Source organism: Canis lupus, chromosome 3 (assembly GCF_011100685.1).
Source record: "Canis lupus familiaris isolate Mischka breed German Shepherd chromosome 3, alternate assembly UU_Cfam_GSD_1.0, whole genome shotgun sequence".
In the NCBI taxonomy this organism is placed as follows: Eukaryota; Metazoa; Chordata; class Mammalia; order Carnivora; family Canidae; genus Canis; species Canis lupus.
In genome coordinates, this window is record NC_049224.1 from 16944198 (window position 1) to 16966544 (window position 22347).

At 33.6% G+C, this 22347-nt stretch overlaps 2 long non-coding RNA genes across 4 annotated transcripts in view; one reads left to right on the forward strand and one right to left on the reverse strand.

The window, feature by feature from the left end:
* LOC102151432 overlaps nucleotides 1-17303 on the forward strand; it is a 45383-nt gene extending 28080 nt beyond the window's left edge. The window contains exons 2-5 of one of the 3 annotated variants that reach the window (XR_005356700.1): nucleotides 11529-11633; nucleotides 14602-14712; nucleotides 15182-15267; nucleotides 17044-17303. This is a non-coding gene — a long non-coding RNA (uncharacterized LOC102151432). Of the gene's footprint in view, nucleotides 1-1647; nucleotides 1687-11528; nucleotides 11634-14601; nucleotides 14713-15181; nucleotides 15268-17043 lie in introns of all 3 variants that reach the window. The other 2 variants (XR_005356701.1, XR_005356699.1) reach the window with 2 other exon arrangements.
* The window catches only part of LOC111095137, a 106333-nt gene that overhangs the window by 47943 nt on the left and 36043 nt on the right, over nucleotides 1-22347 (reverse strand). The window lies entirely within an intron of this gene.

Below are 22347 nucleotides of genomic sequence, written 5' to 3' on the forward strand. Positions count from 1 at the left end.
AAAGAATAGAAGATGCAAATGGAGATATTCCATGCCCATTAACTGGAAGAATTGATATTGTTAAAATGTCCACATTGTCCAAAATAATATACAGATTTATTGGAATCTCTATCAAAAGTCCAATGGAATTTTTCGCAGAAATAGAAAAAAATTCCTAAAATTTGTATGAACAATAAATACCCCAAAATCTGATGTAATCTTTAGCAAGATACGCAAAGTTGATACATGAGACTTTATGATTTCAATATATTATAAAGCTAAAGTAATCAAAATAGTATGGTACCAGCACAAAAACAGACACAAAGTTCAATGGAATGGAACAGACAGCACAGAAATAAATCTTTGTATTTATGATCACTAATTCTTTGACAAAGTTGTCAAGAGCAAGGACCACACAATGGGAAAAGGATTGTCTCTTTTTAATAAATGTTGGTTGTAAAAATGGTTTTCTACATGCAGAAGAAGGAAACTGGACTCCTACCTCTCTATATACACAAAAACCAACTCAAAATGGGATAATGATTTAAATGTTAAAAAAAAAAAAAAAAAAAAACCGATTTAAACATAAAAGGATGGGCAGCCCTGGTGGCGCAGCAGGTTTGGCGCCGCCTGCAGCCTGGGGTGTGATCCTGGAGACCTAGGATGGAGTCACGCATTGGGCTCCCTGCATGGAGCCTGCTTCTCTTCCTTCTGCCTCTCTCTGTGTCTATGAATAAATAAATAAAATCTTTAAAAAAAAATAAATATAAAAGGATGCCATAAAACAATTAGAAGAAAACCTAGAGGAAAGGATTCCTGACATTGCTATCGACTTTAGTTAATAAAACAATATCTGATGTGGATCAAAAAACTTATTGAATAGAAAATAAGTTGCATCTTTATTTTCTAAATGCATAATATACATTAAACATATTATACATTGACTCAATTATGTAGAACTCCAAACTAAAAAAAAAAAAAAAAACGAAAAAAAAAGAAACATTTGAATAATTTTGATATAATAGAACTTGAAAGGTTTTTTTTTTGTTGTTGTTGTTTCAATTCAACTAACTGAAGCTAGATCTAGGTACAGTATTAGTATATTCTGAAACTCAATGTGTTATAAGCTGAATTACTTCCCCCTCAAAATTCCTATGAGGAAGTCCTAATCCCCAGTACTTTAGAACGTGACTATATTTGGAGACTGTTTTTTAAGAATTACAGTAAAATAAAGTTAGTAGGGTGGACCATAATCCAATACAGTTTATGTACTTATAAAAATAGGAGATTAGGATACAGATTCAAACAGAGGGCAGACCACTGGAAAACAAGAAAAGAGTCAACAAGAATGGAGAGAGCAAAGCGCAAATGCATCTGAGAAAATTAATCCTGCTCAAACCTTGCTCTTAGATTTCTGGTCTCCAGAATTGAAAGAAAATAAATTTCTGTTAAAGACACACAATTTGTGGTACTTTGTCATGGGAGCCCATGAAAAAACTGGTTAAAGTTGAGTAATTTCATCTAGTACTGCAAATACTTCTATTATCATAATGAAGTTTATTGTCATAATGAAGTTATCTGTGGGGAAAGACTATTTACTGTTTTTCTCATTAGATCTATTTTTTTTCTTGATTTTGAATTGACATTTAACCCTGGGACATTGGTCAGAGGATAAATCAGCAAAAAGAGTTTTCTAAGTTAAAAAAGGTAATGTACTTTGGAATATTTGTTATAAAAAAGTCTGAAAATTCCTTAACTTTTTACAAATATTTAACTTTACTTAACCAACAAGGATTTATTACATAAATATGACAAATATGATATTTTTGTGTCATGATATCAAAAGAAAACAAACTACACTACATGGTTCTGTGGGGTTTTTCTTTAATTTTAAAATCTTTTTAAAATTTTTTTTTAATTTTAATTTTATTTTTTAATTTTAAATACTAACCCATATTATGAACTGTTATTATATAATACATAGCTCACTCTGTGTGTACTCCATTATAGTACTTAATCCAAATTGTGGTATTTTGTTTGTTTTTGTTTTTTTAGATTTTATTTATTTACTTATTCGTTCATGAAAGACACGGGGTGGGAGGGGGGCAGGCAGAGACACAGACAGAGGGAGAAGCATGCTGGGAGACTGATTTGGGACTCGATCTTGGGTCCCCAGGATCACGCCCTGGGCCAAAGGCAGGCACCAAACTGCTGAGCTACCCCGGGACCCCCTAAATTGTGGTTTTGTGAGTGCAAATGTGTATTTTTGTATAGAGGAAAGTATTAATGTATGCTTCAGTATATGTGTGCAGATATACACATATGCACTAAATATGAGTGTGTCAACATGCATGTGCATATTTGTGTATGCCAGCATGTCTGCATACATGCATTACTATAAGAGGGAAAAGTGAAATGTGTGTTTATTTGTGCATGTGCACTTCTGTGTGTATGAAAATACATAACATGGCTATGTGTGAGCATACATATACATGGGAGCTGGCATTGTCAGTGTTTAACACAGTGCCTGCCACATACTGACCATGAAAAAATTTTCCTAAGTGAATGAAATACTGAATGTATTATTTCCAACATTTATTTTAATTTCCAACTGATATACTTCCTATGTAAATTTGAAATGTCTTTCATATTAATATTTATTTATCTACTTCACCTAAGAAATATGACTTGATTAAAGACATATTTTTGTCCATCATTTTTAATCATTTTTAATCATATTATGTTACATTTAGCTAAGCAGCATAAATTTCAAATTTAATGTATTTTAAGCCCCACATCCAACTTATACTCAAGGTTTAAAAATAAAAACTTAGGCCCAAAGCAAATGGCACAAATAGTAAAAAAAAATCATAATGTTTAAAACTTTAAGTTTCTATGTCTAATATAAATCATACAATAGTTGTTCCTTCATTAAAATATGTAAAATAAATATTTTGATGCTTTAAAAGCATGTTTACTTTATTTCTTCCCATGACTTAAAATCTCTGATTACTATTCTCACATTTTCATGACAGTTTAAGAGAGGAAAAAAAAATTAAGACAGTTATTTTCCCCTTCTTTTGTTTTCATTTTCTTGTTTTCAACATCTTATGAAAAGAATGCTGTCATTTTTGTTTTTCAAATCTTTCATTTACTTTCCATTGTATAATATTCTAAGAAGACTAAAAATATTTTCTCTCATTGATATATCTTTCCTATTCAATCTTTTTTTTGACACTTCACTTATTTTCTCATGTATTTTGAATAATGTTAAAATCATCATAGCTATTTATCTTCTTTTTAGTTGCCTAGGACAAAATATTCAATCATCAAAAGAATGTCAATAAATGACTTTAGATATTTAACAAAAAAGTAAGTTATTAACTTTTAAAGTTAATATTTTACTCAACAAAGAACATAAATGAAAAAACCTTTCAAGCATACTTCACTTTTTGTAAAATGGAGTCTCCTAAAGTTTGTGAAATTTCATGCAGACTATTATATAACTGTATTTAATGACTTTCTAAAAACTTTTTAAAGGAAGAATTACCAAAACTATTACAAAATGCATTTATTCAAGTAATATGAAAAATTGACAAATAAATAGAGTCACCTGACATGTTTTTCATATACTTTTTCACTTTTATCTTGAGCCCTGAAGCTCAAGGTTTTCAATTATTTGGTATTAGGGCATCTACATTTCATCAGTCATCTACAGGCTCATGCTATTTAGAACAAAACTAACTTAACATAATTTTGTGCATTTTCCAATATATTTTGTTAATGTGATTAGATGTTATGTCCCTGAAGATTTTTTCTCTTAAAACAGTATCATGAAAAAAAACAAAAAAAAAGTATCATGCATTCATCTATTTATTAGCTTAAATTCTAAAATTACTACACTGCTTGATTTTGAGGCTAATAAGAGAACATTTTCTTTGAAACTGTGGTAGAAGGAATACATTCCATTCCAGGACCACTGAATTATTTAAGAATAGGATATAAAGGAGAGAGGGAAGATGGTGGAAGAGTAGGGGTCCTCATTTCATCTGGTCTCCCAAATTTAGCTAGATAACTTTCAAACCATCCTGAACACCTATGAATTCAACCTTAGAGGTAAAGAGAGAACAGCTGGAATGCTACAAATAGAAAAGTGACCACTTCTTGCAAGTGTGTATTTTGCTTGGTCGTGGTTGATATTTTTGACTCTGCTCACTCCTACAGTCATTCTGCATTGGATAAAATGACTAGAAGGAAGAATTCAACACAGAAGAAAGAACCAGAGGTAACACTCACTGCCACAGATCGGATGGATATGGATTTAAGTAAGATGTCAGAGATAGAATTCAGGATTACAATTATAAAATTACCGGTGAATCTTGAAAAAGCATAAAACACTTTAGAGAATCTTATACTGCAGGAATGACATATAACTAGGCCAAAATTAAAAGTACTTTAACTGAGATATAGTCTAAATTGGATGCTCTAACAACTAGGGTACGTAAGGCAGAAGAGAAAGTAAGTGACATAGAAGACAAGTTGATGGAAAGGAAGGAAGCTAAGGAAAAGAGAGGAAAAAAACCTAAGAGCCCATGAGTAGAGCCTCTAAGAATTAAGTGATAGTTTAGAGAAGAAGAACATCCAACTAATTGGGATTCCAGAGGGTGTGGAGAGGGAGACAGGAACCCTCCCCTGCCAAAAAAAATCAACAAAAACTGATCAACACTCTGACATAAAATATGAAGCTTGCAAATTTCAAAGATAAAAAGAAAATCCTAAAAACAGTTCAAGACAAGAGATTCCTAACATATATGGGGAGAAATATCAGATTAACAGCAGACCTATCTACAGAGACCTGGCAGGCCAGAAGGAGCTGGCATGACATATTCCAGGTACTAAATGAGAAAATCATGTAGCCAAGAATACTTTATTCAGCAAGGCTGTCATTCAGAATAGAAGGAAAGAGAAAGAGCTTCCAGGATAGACATAAACTGAAATAATGTGTATTCACTAAACAGCCCTGCAAAAAATATTAAGGGGGACCCCAATAAGCAAAGAGGGAGCCCAAAGAAACAATCTGAAGAAACAGGGACTGTACAAGGTTATACTATGACACTAAATTCATATCCTTCAACAGTTACTCTGAACATGAATAGACTAAATGATTCAGTCAAAAGACAGGGTATCAGGCTAGATAAAAAAGTAGATAGTAGATATCTCCTGCTATCTACAGGAGACTCATTTAAGACCTAAGGACACCTTCAGACTGAAACTGAGGAAGTAGAGCATCATTTACCATACAAGTGGACCTCAAAAGAAAGCTGGAGTAGCAATCCTCATAAAAGATAAATTAGATTTTAAACCAAAGACTTTACTAAGAGATAAAGAGGGACACTATGTCATACTTAAAGGGTATATCCAACAAGAAGACCTAACAATTATGAGTATATATGCCCCTAAAGTGGGAAGAGCTAATTATATCAACCAATTAATAACCAAAGAGACACATAGATAATGATACATTAATAGTAGAAGACTTCAACACTCTGCCCTCTGCCAAAGTCAGATCTTCTTAGCAGAAGATTAGCAGAGAAACAAGGGCTTTGAGTGACACACTGACCAAATGGACTTCACAAATATATACAGAACATTCCACCCAATCCAACAAGCAGGATACACATTCTTCTCAAATGTATATGGAACTGTCTCCAGAATAGACCACATACTGGGTCACAAGTGAGGTCTCAACTGATACCAAAAGATTGGGATTATTCTGTAAATATTTTCAGAGCACAATGCTTTGAAACTAGAGCTTAATCATAAGAGGAAATTTGGAAGGAACTCAAACACTTGGAGGTTAAAGAGCATCCTACTAAAAAATGAATGAGTCAACTAGGAAATTAGAAAAGAATTAAAAAGATTCATGCAAACTAACAAGATTGAAAGCCCCACTGTTCAAAATCTTTGGGCTATAACAAAGGCGGTCCTAAGAGGGAAGTACATTTCAATATAAGCCTCCATCAAAAAGTTGGAAAAATCTCAAATACACAAGTTAACCTCACACCTAAAGGAACTGGAGAAAGAACAGCAAATAAAGCCCAGAACAAACAGAAGAGAAATAATAAGATTAGGGCAGAGCAGAACTCAATGAAATAGAGATCATAAGAACTATAGAACAGATCAATGAAACAAGGAGCTGGTTCTTTGAAAGAATTAATAAGATAGACAAGCACCTGGCCAGACTTATTAAAAAGAAAAAGAGACTCAAATTAATAAAATCATGAATGAAAGAGGAGAGATGACCAAGGAAATACAAACAATTTTAAAAATGTATTAGGAGCAACTATATGCCAATATATTAGGCAATCTGGAAAAATGGATGCATTCTGGGAAACCTACAAATTACCAAAACTGAAAAAGGAAGAAATAAAAAAAACCTGAATAGACCAATAACCAGCAAGGAAATTGAAGCAGTCATTAAAAACCTCCCAAGAAGCAAAAGTTAAGGGATTTATATGGAATCAGAAAGATTCTGAATAGTCAGAGAAAAGTTGAAGAGGAAAACCAAAGCTGGGGACATCACAATGCCTGACTTCAAGCTGTACTACAAAGCTGTGATCATCAAGACAGTGTGGCACTGGCATAAAAAAGACACATAGATCAATGGAACGGAATAGAGAATCCAGAAATGGGCCCTCAACTCTATGGCCAACTAATATTTGACAAAGCAGGAAAGACCATCCACTGGAAAAAGGACAGTCTCTTCAATAAATGATGCTGGGAAAATTGGACGGCCACATTCAGGAGAATTAAACTGGACCATTCTCTTACACCAGACACAAAGATAAACTCAAAATGGATGAAAGACCTAAATGTCAGATAGGAAATGTCAAAATCCTAGAGAAGAATATAGGCAACAACCTTTTTGAAATTGGCTACAGCAACTTCTTGGAAGACACACTTATAAAGGCAAGGGAAACAAAAGCGATAATGAACTATTGGGACTTCATTAGGGAAAAGTCTACCACACAACAAAAGAAACAGTCAACAAAACCAAAAGGCAACCTACAGAATGGGAGAAACTATTTGCAAATGACCTATCAGATAAAGGGCTAGTATCCAAGACCTATAAAGAACTTACCAAACTCAACATCCAAGAAACAAACAATCCAGTCAAAAAATGGGCAGAAGACATGGACAGACTCCAAAGATCTACACACATGGCCAATAAGCACATGAAAAAATGCTCCACATCACTTGCCATCAGGGAAATACAAGTCAAAACCACAATGAGATAACAACTCACACCAGTGAGAATGGTGAAAATCAACAAGACAGGAAACAACAAATGTTGGTGAGGATGAGAAGAAAGGGGAACCCTCTCGCACTGTTGGTGGGAATGCTAGCTCGTGCAGCCACTCTTGAAAACTTTGTGGAGATTCCTCAACAAGTTGAAAATAAAACTACCTTACGACCCAGCAATTGCATTATTGGGGATTTACCCAAAGATATAGATATAGTGAAACAACAGGATACCTGCACCCCAATGTTTATAGCAGCAATGTTCACAATAGCCAAACTGTGGAAGGAGCCACAATGTCCTTCAATAGATGAATGGATAAAGAAGATGTGTGATATATAGATATAGATATCTCACATCTCTCTCTCTCTCTCTCTCTCTCTCTCTCTATCTATCTATATATATATATATGTAAGCTTACATATATATATATGTAAGCTATTCACATATATATTCATATATATATACGAATAGGACTTATAGTAAATGGGTAGAGTGGGAGAAAAAGCTACAAAGATAGACAAGGATCAGGTCTTAGGGAAATCTAAATGATACATCAAAATATTTTATTCTCTGAACAGCAGGTATACCCATTAGATTTAGGGGCTGAGAAGTAACATAATCATATCTAAATCTGTTAGCAGATTGAAAGATGTACTGATATTGGAGGTGGGGAGATGAATTAAACTACTAAACTTCAGGTGACACACAAAAGTCCTAACAAAGCAAGATTAGTAGAGAATAGTGTAGAATTGAAACAGATGGAACTGTGAAGCCTGTGAAAATAAAATACAAAGGACCTGGCCTAGATAAAATGAGAGTCAGAATGTCAGAGGACTAATTACCCCAAAACTACTATTGGCTTGCCTAAGAGGAACATGGAAATATCACAAAATATGGAATTCCAAAATACGGAATGTAGAAGGAACAGATCTTAAGGGAAAGATGACTAATTTGATTAATCAAAAATATAAATGTAATGGAGGATCAAAGGCACCTGTTTCCTTTTTAATCTGGAGTTTAGTGCTTGTCTAGAGGCTTATTCTATATAAATAGAACCTATATAACCCCACAAAGTTGAATGCAGGTAAAGGAACTGGGACCGTATGAATGTAGCTTACAATTTTTAGATTTCAAGTTTTATGGGTCTGTCCCTTAACTTTAATACTATAAAGTACAATTGCATTTCAACAAAGTAATTTTTTGTTCTTAAATATTTTTGTGAACAAATATAAAGATAAATATTAGTAGATTCTTAATATTTTAAGCAATATAATTCAAATTTATTTCAACCATTATTTATAATGCAGTTTTAGTCTATTTCTTAAACTGTATCAATATTTCAAGAATATTTTAAAAGATACATGATCTCCAGTGCTCTGACAACTCTGAATAAAAGATATTTTTTTAAAATTCATTCATTCATTCATCCATTCATTCATTCATTCACAAGAGATACAGAGTAAGAGGCATAGACTTAGGCAGAGGGATAGCAGGCTCCCTATGTGGAGCCCAATGTGGGACCCCCAGGACCCCGGGATCATGCCCTGAGTGGAAGGCAGATGCTCAACCGCTGAGCCACCCAGGCATCCCTAAAAAATAGATTCTTGATTCTTTCCTTCAATTCAACTTTCTACATATGACAATTCAAAGTCCAAGTTATAGTTATGATTCAAATAAGTAGTAAAATGCAATAACATCTACAGAAAACACGGATTAACTCAAAATTTCTAAAGGATTTCATTTAACACCTAAATCCCTGCACGAATGCCCAAAGGAGTATTAATATACTGCAGTTGGAGACCAGCTCTTCATAAACTCCCTTTTCATACTCTAAAATCAGTTGTCTTTTATTCCTTTATGCATCTATCGATTCTACAGGAAAAATGCTTTTATAAAAATCAATGTGTAAAAGACTTCTTTTATAGTCTTTTGTCTCTTCACAAGGTTGTTTGATGTTTTATTGTGAATAATAAGTGCTCATGATGATCAAAATGTAAAAGTTATCCCTAGCAGTTTATAAATAAAAGAAACATATCATCTTATCAGAGAAAAACATTTCTTTTTCATTTTCCACATGTAAATATACTCTTCAGAATTTACCTATATTAAAGATTTACTTTTGAAAAATTATACCTACCACTTTCATTCAACAACCCTTAATTATTTAATGAATCTGAAGTAATAGTAATTGCTATTTAAAATCTCCCTCTCCACGACGATACTTAGTGGATAATGATTATTATACAGCATTTTTGAAGAAGAAAGTACATCATGTCTGAAAAAAAATCTAGTTCAATCATATGGTACATATGATATTCTAGGGGAATATGATCTTTAAAAATATAGTGCTACCCTTTATCATAGATTTAGACAACACTTCTACAAATCCTGAAACTTATATTATGCAAAAAGTACCCATCACAAAGCATTATCTTTGCTTATTTTTTAAAATTATTCAAATGGATGGACTTTCAAATTCAAATTCAAAACACAATCTTAACACATTCACTTGATTCACATATACGTAAGACATTGTGATAGGTAACTGCCTGATGGCAAATGTGTATTTTGCCTGTATTCACTTATTCAGTCAATTTGCAGTTCATAAAATCCACCCAAAGTGACTTTGTTAAATGCATACTAAAAAAATTTCAATTAAACCCATGTTGTGAATTTATTTAGTATCTAAAATATTGAGTTATCTCGAGAAGAGAATTAAACAGAGAAGTATAGAGAGACTTTCTGATTAAACCTTAATCAATAAGCCTTCATTTTCCCCTACTTTATCTTACTTCCCTCTTGTTCCTGTCTCCCTCTTCTTTTGATTTCTCTAATTAAGAAATGAAAGTTCTTTTTTTTTTTTTTTTATATTCTATTTTTTTTTTTATTGGTGTTCAATTTACTAACATACAGAATAATACCCAGTGCCCGTCACCCATTCACTCCCACCCCCCGCCCTCCTCCCCTTCTACCACCCCTAGTTCGTTTCCCAGAGTTAGCAGTCTTTACGTTCTGTCTCCCTTTCTGATATTTCCCACACATTTCTTCTCCCTTCCCTTATTTTCCCTTTCACTATTATTTATATTCCCCAAATGAATGAGAACATATAATGTTTGTCCTTCTCCGACTGACTTACTTCACTCAGCATAATACCCTCCAGTTCCATCCACGTTGAAGCAAATGGTGGGTATTTGTCATTTCTAATAGCTGAGTAATATTCCATTGTATACATAAACCACATCTTCTTTATCCATTCATCTTTCGTTGGACACCGAGGCTCCTTCCACAGTTTGGCTATAGTGGCCATTGCTGCTAGAAACATCGGGGTGCAGGTGTCCCGGCGTTTCATTGCATTTGTATCTTTGGGGTAAATCCCCAACAGTGCAATTGCTGGGTCGTAGGGCAGGTATATTTTTAACTGTTTGAGGAACCTCCACACAGTTTTCCAGAGTGGCTGCACCAGTTCACATTCCCACCAACAGTGTAAGAGGGTTCCCTTTTCTCCGCATCCTCTCCAACATTTGTTGTTTCCTGCCTTGTTAATTTTCCCCATTCTCACTGGTGTGAGATGGTATCTCATTGTAGTTTTGATTTGTATTTCCCTGATGGCAAGTGATGCAGAGCATTTTCTCATATGCATGTTGGCCATGTCTATGTCTTCCTCTGTGAGATTTCTGTTCATGTCTTTTGCCCATTTCATGATTGGATTGTTTGTTTCTTTGGTGTTGAGTTTAATAAGTTCTTTATAGATCTTGGAAACTAGCCCTTTATCTGATATGTCATTTGCAAATATCTTCTCCCATTCTGTAGGTTGTCTTTGAGTTTTGTTGACTGTATCCTTTGCTGTGCAAAAGCTTCTTATCTTGATGAAGTCCCAATAGTTCATTTTTGCTTTTGTTTCTTTTGCCTTCGTGGATGTATCTTGCAAGAAGTTACTGTGGCCGAGTTCAAAAAGGGTGTTGCCTGTGTTCTTCTCTAGGATTTTGATGGAATCTTGTCTCACATTTAGATCTTTCATCCATTTTGAGTTTATCTTTGTGTATGGTGAAAGAGAGTGGTCTAGTTTCATTCTTCTGCATGTGGATGTCCAATTTTCCCAGCACCATTTATTGAAGAGACTGTCTTTCTTCCAATGGATAGTCTTTCCTCCTTTATCGAATATTAGTTGCCCATAATGTTCAGGGTCCACTTCTGGATTCTCTAAAGAAATGAAAGTTCAATGCAAAATTGTTTGAACTTTTTGAAGGAAAAATTCCTATTTGAAAGGATGTGACTGCATTTGACCTCAATGGCTCTGAAACTCAGAAAGAGGAAGGCAAAAGATGAACAAAGATACATGATTTCTGACCAGGTATGTTATTGTTAGTATAATATAAACCATGGGCTTGAAAGGGTTTTATCAGTTAAAGACTTTAGATAATAAAACAATTGCTAAATGAGCCAAACTTCAGTATGACTAATTCTAACATAGATATCTATAATTATGATATATTACATACCTGATATTTATGATAAATGACCACTAAAATAACTTGTACCTTCTAAAAGTAGAAGTCTTTCTCTTTTTTTTTTTGGATTTTTCATTTGTTTTGGAAAAGTGTTACCAGTTTCTTTGACTTCTTTCACCTATTCATTCGGTAAATATAAATCACATATTGAGCAAAGCACAATTCTATGTGTGGTTATATAAGCTGTGAAGAGACAAAGTTGTCAAGAGAAACTGTCACACTTAATAAAAAGACAAAAGATTTACTGATTATCTTTTAAATGCAATGATCACATTGACTAGTGGTGCCTCTGGGGATTATCTGATTCTATAAACATGTGCATTTTTAATTGTGTTTGACAAATAGTATAACCATTAAATTCCAGAAAACTGATAATACAACTGATTTTTGTTCCTAACAATGCAAATGAACACTGTCCAGTAGTAATAAATCTAAGTCAAATTCTCAGTTTGTAGCACGTTACTCATTCCCTAAATGAAAGAGTTAAATAAAATACTTGACATGTTTAATATTTAACAAAAATCACGATTTTTTAACATTTTGAAAACTTTACAAGGTTCTTATCTTCTGGCACTATAGTATAAATGTCTGAACAACTTGAAAAGATTCTACTGTTCTCGTTCATTGTATTAAGATGGCTTATATGGAAGGCTGGAATTCATCATATGTGTCAGCAGAAAAATGTAAATAGTTCTTTCAAGTATTTGGGATTCTAAGACAATGCTATTCATTTTGAAAGATCCAAAATTAAGTGTACACTATTTCCTTGCTTTCTTGTGCCTTCTGTTAACTTTGGCTTGGAACACTAAGATGTACAATTTTTGGATGGTAATTTTTGCTAGTGAACCTGAAATTAAAGTATACATATTGTTTACAGAGTTGATGGTAAATAGAGTTGGATACCCACCGTGCAGTTTACTGGATCCAGGTGGTTATTATAAGCTTTTATGAATAGTCAATAAAAACTTAATTGATACACATTTCTAGTACCTTTCTCCTAGGGCCACTATCAAATAGCGAATCTGCCCACTTGGAAGAGGATGTTACATCATTTAATCATGAACCCTGACAATATTGAAATCTGGCATTCAGTAGTGATATCTGTGAATGATAAAATAAGAACTAAAGATATGTATAAGCTTGAGTAGTGTGATAACTGAACATATTGGTGAAAAATTTTTCTGAAGGTATCTGAAATTTTACCAAATCCTTTTGATTATTTTTTCTAAGTTCTTTAATATACTTTTTTTAGGGGAGCCCTGGTGGCTCAGCAGTTTAGCGCCGCCTTCAGCCTGGGGTGTGATCCTGGAGACCTGGAATCGAGTCCCACGTCAGGCTCCCTGCATGGAGCCTGCTTCTCCAATTATATATATATATATATATATATATATATATATATATAATTATGCAATGACTTGGATGGTTAGGAATGCCTCTAAACTAACTTTAAAAATAATTTCATTAGGAACTGATCAGTGCACCAGTTTAACAATACCGCCTGTTCAAGGAAAATTCTACATATAATCTATGTTTAGACGATAAAAATAGTGACTACTATTAAAAAATGCACACTATTTTTAATGTTTCTTATTGATTTCTGAATATAGAAGGTATAACAAACTTTTCCAAAGGCCTATCAATTCTGATCTAAAATTTTCTACTTGAAAAATATTCCAATTCATCAAAATTTGCTAATCATTTGGTAAAACAGTGAATCCTCTCTTGTTTTCCCTTACTTTTAAATGCACAGAAATAGCATTTTATTCTCAAAACACATTACACATTGGATTATGACATATTTCACAAAAGCAAATAAAATGATTATTTAGTGACTGCCACTAACACACTTCACTTGGAGGGAAAAGAAGAACAGAAATAGCAGGCATGTTAAATTGGACAAATTGGAAAGAGCACACTGGTATCAAAGATTTCTAAGCAGCATTTCCTCTCTCTTTCAAATTTGACTTTATAAAAGAAAGTTGATAATCTAAAATAACAATAATAATAGCAATTATCATAATACCATAATTAAAATGATTATTTGGCTTTGTAGTTCAAGGAAAACAAATATGAAAGTAATTATATCTTTTTTTTAATTGTTAATTTTATGAAGTAACATCATTTCCTTTGGAAGTAAATATAGATAGAAACCAAATACCAAATAATTTGTCTTTTCCCTGTAGTAGATATAGGTTTGTTTTCTCTAATTACCTTCATCTTGAAATAGCATCACCAGACTTTCAGGGTTTGTTGTTTCTTTTTAAAAAGCTTTTACATACTTTGAAATAATTATATTTTACAAGAAATTGCGAAGATAGTCCAGAGGTCCACTGTACTTTTTGCACCATTTCCTCCAGTAAGTACATGGTACGTAGCTGTAGAGCAATATCCAAAACAGGAATGTAACATTGGTACAATGTGTGTGTATAGCTCTCTATCACTGTATCACATGTGTAGGGTTGTGTAGCCACTACTACAATCAATATATAATACTATTTAATTCATAACCACAAAGATCTTATTCTTACTATTCCCTTGCAGTCACACCCACTCCTGTGTCCAAATCACCCCTAAACCCTAGAAACTACTGATTTTCCATTTATATAACTTTTATTGTTTTTAGAGTACTATTTAGATAGGATCACATAAAATCCTGAATTTTTCACTCGGCACATTATTGAAATCTCTCAAAGTTGTTACAGGTATCATTGTGCATTCTTTTTTATTGCTGAGTACTACTTCATAGTGTGGATGGATATACCATAGTTTTTTTGGCTATTCATCTACTGAAGGAAAATTATTTGTTTCCAGGTTTGAACTATTAAGACAAAGCTGCTGGGAACAATCATATACACGTCTTTATGAAGATAAATTTCCATTTTCTTGGTCAAAAGAAGAAAAGTGAAATTGCTTGGTCATATGGTAAATGTGTGTTTAGTTTTTAAGAAACTGCCAAACTATACTCTATATCATCTCTACCATTTTATATTCCCATCAGAAATGTACAAGAGATCCACTTTCCTTGCGTCCCTACCAGCATTTGATATTAGTACTAGTTTTTATTTTACCTGTTATTGAAGGGGATAGCAACATGTCATCATCACCTTCATTTACATTTCCCTATTGGCTCAGGATGTGCATATCTTAATATGTGCTTATTTCCCATCTATATACTCTCTTCAGTGAAGTATCTCTTCATATCTTTTGCCCATTTTCTAATTGGATTATTTGAGTTTTGAGAGCTCTTTAAATATTTTACTTATGATCCCTTTGTCACCTTATAAATAGTTTCCCCTGCCTATAGTTTATATTTTCATCCTGTCAACATGGTCTTTCCCAAAACAAAAGATTTTAATTTTGATTAAGCCCAATTTATCTTTTTCTTGCCTAGATCAATATTTTGGTATCATGGCTAATGTTCTTCACCAAACTCTAGTCCAAAAGGTTGTCAACAATGACATCTTGACATCGTAAGTGGTAAGTGGTGTTTATTACTGCTTTCTAGGTTGTATATTCAGGCTCTCTACTTCACCTTTGCTGGGAGAGAGGGTGTGGAGCCTCTGCTGTTTTGTCTTCTTTTTGTGGGTATGTTTCATTTGGCTTGTACAGAGAAGATATACCCTAGTGTTTTGTCCTGCCAGCCAGCCCATTTCGTGATCCTTTGACTAGAAAGACTATCCTTTTCTTGAGATATCTTTTATGTACTCCTTGCCTTTTCCCAGGTTGCCAGTTCTTCAGTTGCCAATCTGAAGTATATCAAGTCAAAAAAAAAAAAAAAAAAAAAAACCCAGGGAACTCATCACTTTGTCTTCCCTTGGAATCTCAAGATCCTTCCTTGGTCTGCCTTCTTCTGTCCATCTTTGTCTCCTTATATTTTACATATTATAGCCAAAGTTATTAGTTGTACTTTTGTATTCCTCTTGCTAAGTATATCTACTCCATCTTCCCAGAAACATAAATATTCGTTTTCTTTGAATGATTCAGATTTTTCTTCTCCTCGTTCTATGACTGAATTGGTCATATGTAGGCATAGCATCCTCCTGGACATGGTGATTTGCTCAGTTTTTTTTTTTTTAAGATTTTATTTATTTATTCATGAGAGACACAGAGAAGGAGGCAAGGACGTAGGAAGAAAGAGAAGCAGGCGCCTCACACGGAGCCCCATGCGGGACTCGATCCTCAGACTGGGATCACGCCCTGAGCCGAAGGCAGATGCTCAACTGCTGAGCCACCAAGGCGTCCTTCAGGTTTTTAAATGTAACCCAAATAAGGCCAATTAGAGCTAATCAAGTCTACTGGATTTTGCTGAAATTACTAGAAGAGAACACTCTTTTTAGGCAGTTGTTAAACTGAAAATATATCAGTCTACAGCTGTGGATACTTTTCTTATATGATGAGAGGCCACACCTGAGAGTAAAATCACAAAAGAAAAAAAAAAAAAAAAAAAAAAGACAACATAGGCCGAACAAGTCACTATTTATTGATGACATTGAGCCAATAGACCTGGTAGGGTACTGAATCTGACTTTATTTTGTGCTGTTCAATTCCGTAAATCAAAATGCCCCATTCTTATTTTAAGGTAGTTTTTCAGTTTTTGTAATCAAAGGATCACTGAAATATATTAGTTTTACTCATATTTCTGTAGAAATCAATCATCCTACTCTCCTGCAAAATATTCCATGACTCTTTATCAGTGACTGATAGGTCTTGACTTAATCAAAGCTAAATAAAAAACCCTAGGAAAATAGAAGAACCAGGCAATCTTGTTAGACATTTTAAAGATTCTTCCCCACTCAAAAATACTCAGAAAAGATGCTTATTTTTATCTCTCTGAGATAAAGAAAGTCTCACAGAAATTGCTGAGCTTTTCCTAATAAAAACTGTGAGACCATGACCTTATGTATAGGCAAAAAAAGGGCAGTATCTTCTTGGTATTTGTTAAAAAATGAAAATCATCACCATCATTTCCTATAATCCACTAATGATGTAAATAACATTCTAGAAACAGAAATAAAGTAAAATATAAATAACCATAAGGAGGAAAGCATTTTTGGCATAAATTAATATACACATATAGTTGAATATATGTATACAAATATATGCTAACATAGTATATGCTAACCTGTACCACTAGAAACTCACTTCATTTTATTTTCTACCTTATTCTATGTCATTTCATTTTATTCCTTCTTTTGTTGTTTGTCTTTAATGTTGATTCCTTGCCTATAAATTGCTTTGTTTACCCTTTAATAGGTTGAATCCATCCTAGGAGAACATGTTTTTATGTACACATTGACATGAGACTTAAGTGAAGTCAGAAACTGAATATCTGAAGAAGGAAAAAGAATTATTTGAAGACTAAAGCACTAAACAGAGAAGATAATAATCCTAAAACAACTTTCAACTTTGACCAGTCCTATATCAAACTAGCTTTCAGCAGGAAGTTGTGATCTAAAGTGAGAAAATGTATTTTAAATGATCATAAATATGAAAATCACATCATGGCTCATTTATTTTTGTATCCCCAGGCCAGAATCAAAAATGACATGGAATAGATGCTCAATACTTTCATCGCCTGGGTAACTGACTCCATGAATGAGGAGCCAGGACCTTCAAGAAGTCTGATTTGATTAGTTTTTCTCTGAGGTTTTCATATCCATTTTCCCCCCTTTCCACCATGGTTTCCTTGAGGTTTGCAAACTGTTGTTCTTGATTATCTACATCTTGTTTGGCTAACTTCTTGACTTCTCTAAGTTGAAATATGAATGGCAACTTTTCTCTCAGAAAACTTTTGTAGAGTTAATAGCTGCTCAATTCAGGCCAACCTGGTTTGGATCTACTCCAAAGACCCCTCCCCCCCCTCCATGTCCACAGCCTTTAAAATCTATTTTTTACTTCTTAGCTGACTTTTAATAACCACCACTTTCCTCCTGCTGGTAACTTACAGGCAATGAGAGCGGCTACTTAGGTCAGTATTCCAAAGAATTTGTTAATGGAATGGCTGCCAGAGAGAGGTAGCCAGTCAAGCACAGTTTGGAACACGTGTGAGGGAAAATGGTGGAAGAGAAAAAGGAGAGCCACAAGATATGTCCAATCCATTATCTACCATCTTTTCTCTTTTAATTGCAATAAACCACATACTCAGCAGGAAGTTTATTGGCAAGGTCTAAGCAAAACACAAAATACTTTTGGATTAGTTTGTAGAACATTTTTAGATACCAGTAGGCTGTTTTTATTCTGTAAGAGGTTTCCTTATTCCTACTGAGTTAACATATATTTAAAAGTCTTTTGAACCATAAATGCAGGTTCAGATAAGAGAAAGATATTCTTATGTATACAACTGAACCTCATATCTTCTGTTCATTTTTTTAATTGCCACATTTGCTAGAACAGGTTTTTCTTTCAATTTTTATTGTTAAAACTCATTCAGAAACACAAAAGTACAAAAATGTATTTCTCCATGAAAGTTCAAAATACAACAGTTAAGTTTAAAGTCAGTTTATTATCATCCTTAAGCTGATTTCTCACCTACTTGTCTCCTGTCACATCACATTTATCAGTTTGGTTATTATCCTTCCAGGTATTTGTCAATATATAATGAATATTCAACTTATTTTCCTTGATATCAAAGTTCTCTGAAATGGCTTTTCTGTGAGATTTTCTTACTTGGTTTTATAATCTTGACCATAATAAATAAAGTTATAGATTAGACAAGAATGATCAAACTGGCCCTTACCTAAATAGTGTCATTACATTCAAAGAACAAAGAGCTTTGAGATTTTACAGGGCAAAATAAAAATCAAGGTAATAATAAAGTAACATAAATTAAAGCAATAATATAAATTATTTTTAATGTAAATATTCAAAAATAAAAATAATTCCAAGCAGAATCATAAAGTTGAAAACAAGCCACTAGGTATGTGTCCGGTGCATAGTAGGCCCTTAACATCTTGTAATTTTCCTTCATGAGTTATTAACTGTACCTTTTAAAGTACAAAAATGGAGTATGTATAAAAATTAACATATCACAGTAAATCAGTGTATCATTATTAAGAAACATCCAGAAATTCATGTATAAAAAGAAAAGTGTTAACATTCATAGAAATGAGGGAATTTAGATTAAAGTTATCTATCAAAGGAATCAGAGGAAGAAAGTGATATAACGTCCTATGTAACTAACCCCACTGTGCTGGTGTACATTTTGCAGCTTCATTGGAGTCATCTAAATTTCTTGGGCAAATAAATATTTAAGAACACTAAATATGTTTTTAGCAACATCTAAATATTCTCTGTAAAAGAGACACGACTCACAGGATTAAAAACTCATCCTTCAGTTCAAGTATTTTTTTTTTGTTTGCCAATCTGTATAACTTAAATGTTTTTTTTTTTTTCCACCATGCCTATGGCACCCAGGGTTTGCTATGCATACTAATTTTGAGAGAATGTATTATTTATTATTTCCTCAACAGATCTTAATGGCTATATTTTGTGTTTGACAGTTCAGTAAATAAATTTTTTAAAATCTCCCTTCTTTGCCCCTTCCCTGCTGAGTTCCTGAGCCCTATATGCCAACTTTCAGCCAAGACTGAATCTTTACAGCTGAGTTTCAACCCATGAAAAACATTAGTTTGCAATGGAAATGCTGATGCAGCTTTAATTATAGTGGTGTTAACTGCTCCATTATAATTAGAGATCTGCTGACCCTCTTAACTGGTTTTGCTTTCAGAACATCATGAGACAGCCTCCTTTTGCCAGCCATTCATCAGCTCCCTTTAAATTCAGTAACAATTTAGTAGTAAATGTGTTCCTTAATATAGTTTCTTTGGCTGCTAAGAAGTTGGATGTTCCCCTCAGATCCTGAATTCTGGGCTCCAAGGGCTTAAAGGAAACTAAGGAGATAATTTAAGCTATCTCATTGTTCTTTAGTCAGAAATGTACCTCAGTATTCATCTTAGTATTCTTTCCCACATTTAAAGCTATTTGAGTAAGCCATTTCCTCTTCCCTTTACCCACCTTACCTCAGCCTCTAACATCTAGTCCAACAACAGTCTACTTGTATTTATTTTGACTAGCTTCAGTGGAGATGGAAAACAGCTGGTCAGCCTCCTCCCTCCCCTCCCACCCCCACAGGAACCCACTCATTAAGAGAGTGAGTCAGACAACCCTTACCCACTCTTGCTATCTCCTAATCCTTAACCGGTTCACATCGCCTGGTTTTAAAGACCTCAAATTGCTTTTTTTTTTTTTTTCCACCACAAACATTAGTATCAAGCAACTGAAATATATCAGGTCACTCAAATAGCACATTTTCTGGGCAGATTAAAAAACACAAATAAATACATACCATGCATACATACATAAATGTTTCTGTTCATATGTGTACTAAAAATGTAATAAAGTTAACAGAAAACAACTCACTTTGAAATCAAAGTTAGCATATATATATTGCAGTGGACCTCAACTTCTGACATGTACCTGAATACATATACATATTAAAAATTCTGATTCAGTAAACCAGGAGAAGGCACATGTGACAAGCAGCATTCTCCTTTCCCTGCACCACCAACCTCTTGACTCTCATTCAGGTGGCACCCAACAGAGGGAGCACTGTGCAGCTGTTAGATTAGCTACCTGCATTTTTAAGCAAACTAATGCAGTATTTAAAAATTGCTATGGATAGAGATTCGAGAATTATCCATGTCCATTCAGTTAGAGAATTTCTTAAAATTTATATGCTCAAATGTACTGGGGTTTATGTAAGTGTACAATTAGGTTGTAATAACATCCTTGCAAACTTGGTTGAAAAAAAAAAAAAAACAGAAAATGGCTCTGGGTACCTTAATTAGAAAATGCATTTGCTAAAAGGCTAGGGCATGGCAGACTGGATTATGGAAAACTGGAAAATCAGGTTTGAGAAATAGAAGTAAGGTACGAAAAGGAAAACCAAGAATCAACATAGAAAACCTAAGTTAGGGATCCCTGGGTGGCGCAGCGGTTTGGCGCCTGCCTTTGGCCCAGTGCGTGATCCTGGAGACCCGGGATCGAATCCCACGTCGGGCTCCTGGTGCATGGAGCCTGCTTCTCCCTCTGCCTGTGTCTCTGCCTCTCTCTCTCTCTCTGTGTGACTATCATAAATAAATTTAAAAAAAAAAATTAAAAAAAAAAAAAAAAAGAAAACCTAAGTTAAAAATTATGTTGGCAAAGCTACTGCCATTAACACACTTTGTTGATAAGCTGAACTTTTCTCTCTCCACCACTACTACCACCTAGAATAGTTTCTTTCTGTTCTTGTATCTTGCATTCATTCCTTGGAGTTTCAAAATTCAGGGGAAACAATCCCATTAATCGAACCTAGACCCTATGATCAAGCCCTGGCTCCAGCCAGAAAATAACATCTTTCTAATATCCAGTCATGTATAATTAAGTGTTTTGAAAAGACCACATGGCCCAATAAAGCTACAAACTCTGAATACAAAGCATGTAGAAAATAGTTGCTATATATAGACTCACAATAGATCTCTGGTGGAAAAATTCTTGTCCTTTAGAATAACATCCTGGAATTCTCCCTCAAAGAGATGTGACAGGCTTACCACCTTACTTTACAATTGGTAAAGGTAACTGTCATTCTCACCAGCTATACAGACTTTGTCAATGAGATTACTACTCTGTATCCAGTTATTTTCCCCTGCATGATGTATCCACAGTGTTTTAACAGATGTTTTAATATCTCTCTCTCGCTCTCACACACACACACATACACACATGCATTTTGTGATGTTTGTTTTCAAATAATTTGTACAAATTTTATTGTGTTGTTAGTCTTTTACGTGGAGTTTAGAGAATCTTTATGTATTCTGGAAGTGAATTCTTTGTTAAAATATGTATTTTGACAATATTTTACCCCAGTTTGTTTTTATCCTACTTTTATTTTGTTAATAGTATCTTTTGAGGATCAGATTTTTATTTTCATAAAGTTTAACTTATCATTTGTCCTTTACAGTTGTTTTCTGTGACCAGGCTAATTAATCCTTTTAGTTATATTTTCTTCTCAAGTCTTTACAGTGTTAGTATTTATATTTAGGTCTATGATTCAGTTCAAATTAAATTTTGTGTATATGTAAAATGGATATCAAGTTTTGTTTCCACACCCAAATGGATATGTAGTTGTTCCAGCACTATTTATTGAAGATATTTTTCCTATGGAATATTTTTGACATCAGATTTGAAATGAATGAATCACATATGTGTTTGTCTTTTTCTCAAATTTCATTATTATAGTGATCCATTTCTTTTCTTTAAATAGTGACACAATTTCTTAAATCCAACTTTTTAGTAATCTTAATGTCTATTGTAAGCTTTCCTACATTATTATTTTTTCTTCTTTAATTTTGTTTTGGCTATACAATGTCACTTGTAAAAGTGGATTTTAGAAAGTAACTATAAATTCTAGAACAATTTTTCAATTTTCAATTTAAAAAAGTTAGATAAGTTTATGGCTGAGGTGTTCAATTTATTGACCAATTTGGGAAGAAACTAGGCTAAAAATACCTGAACAGC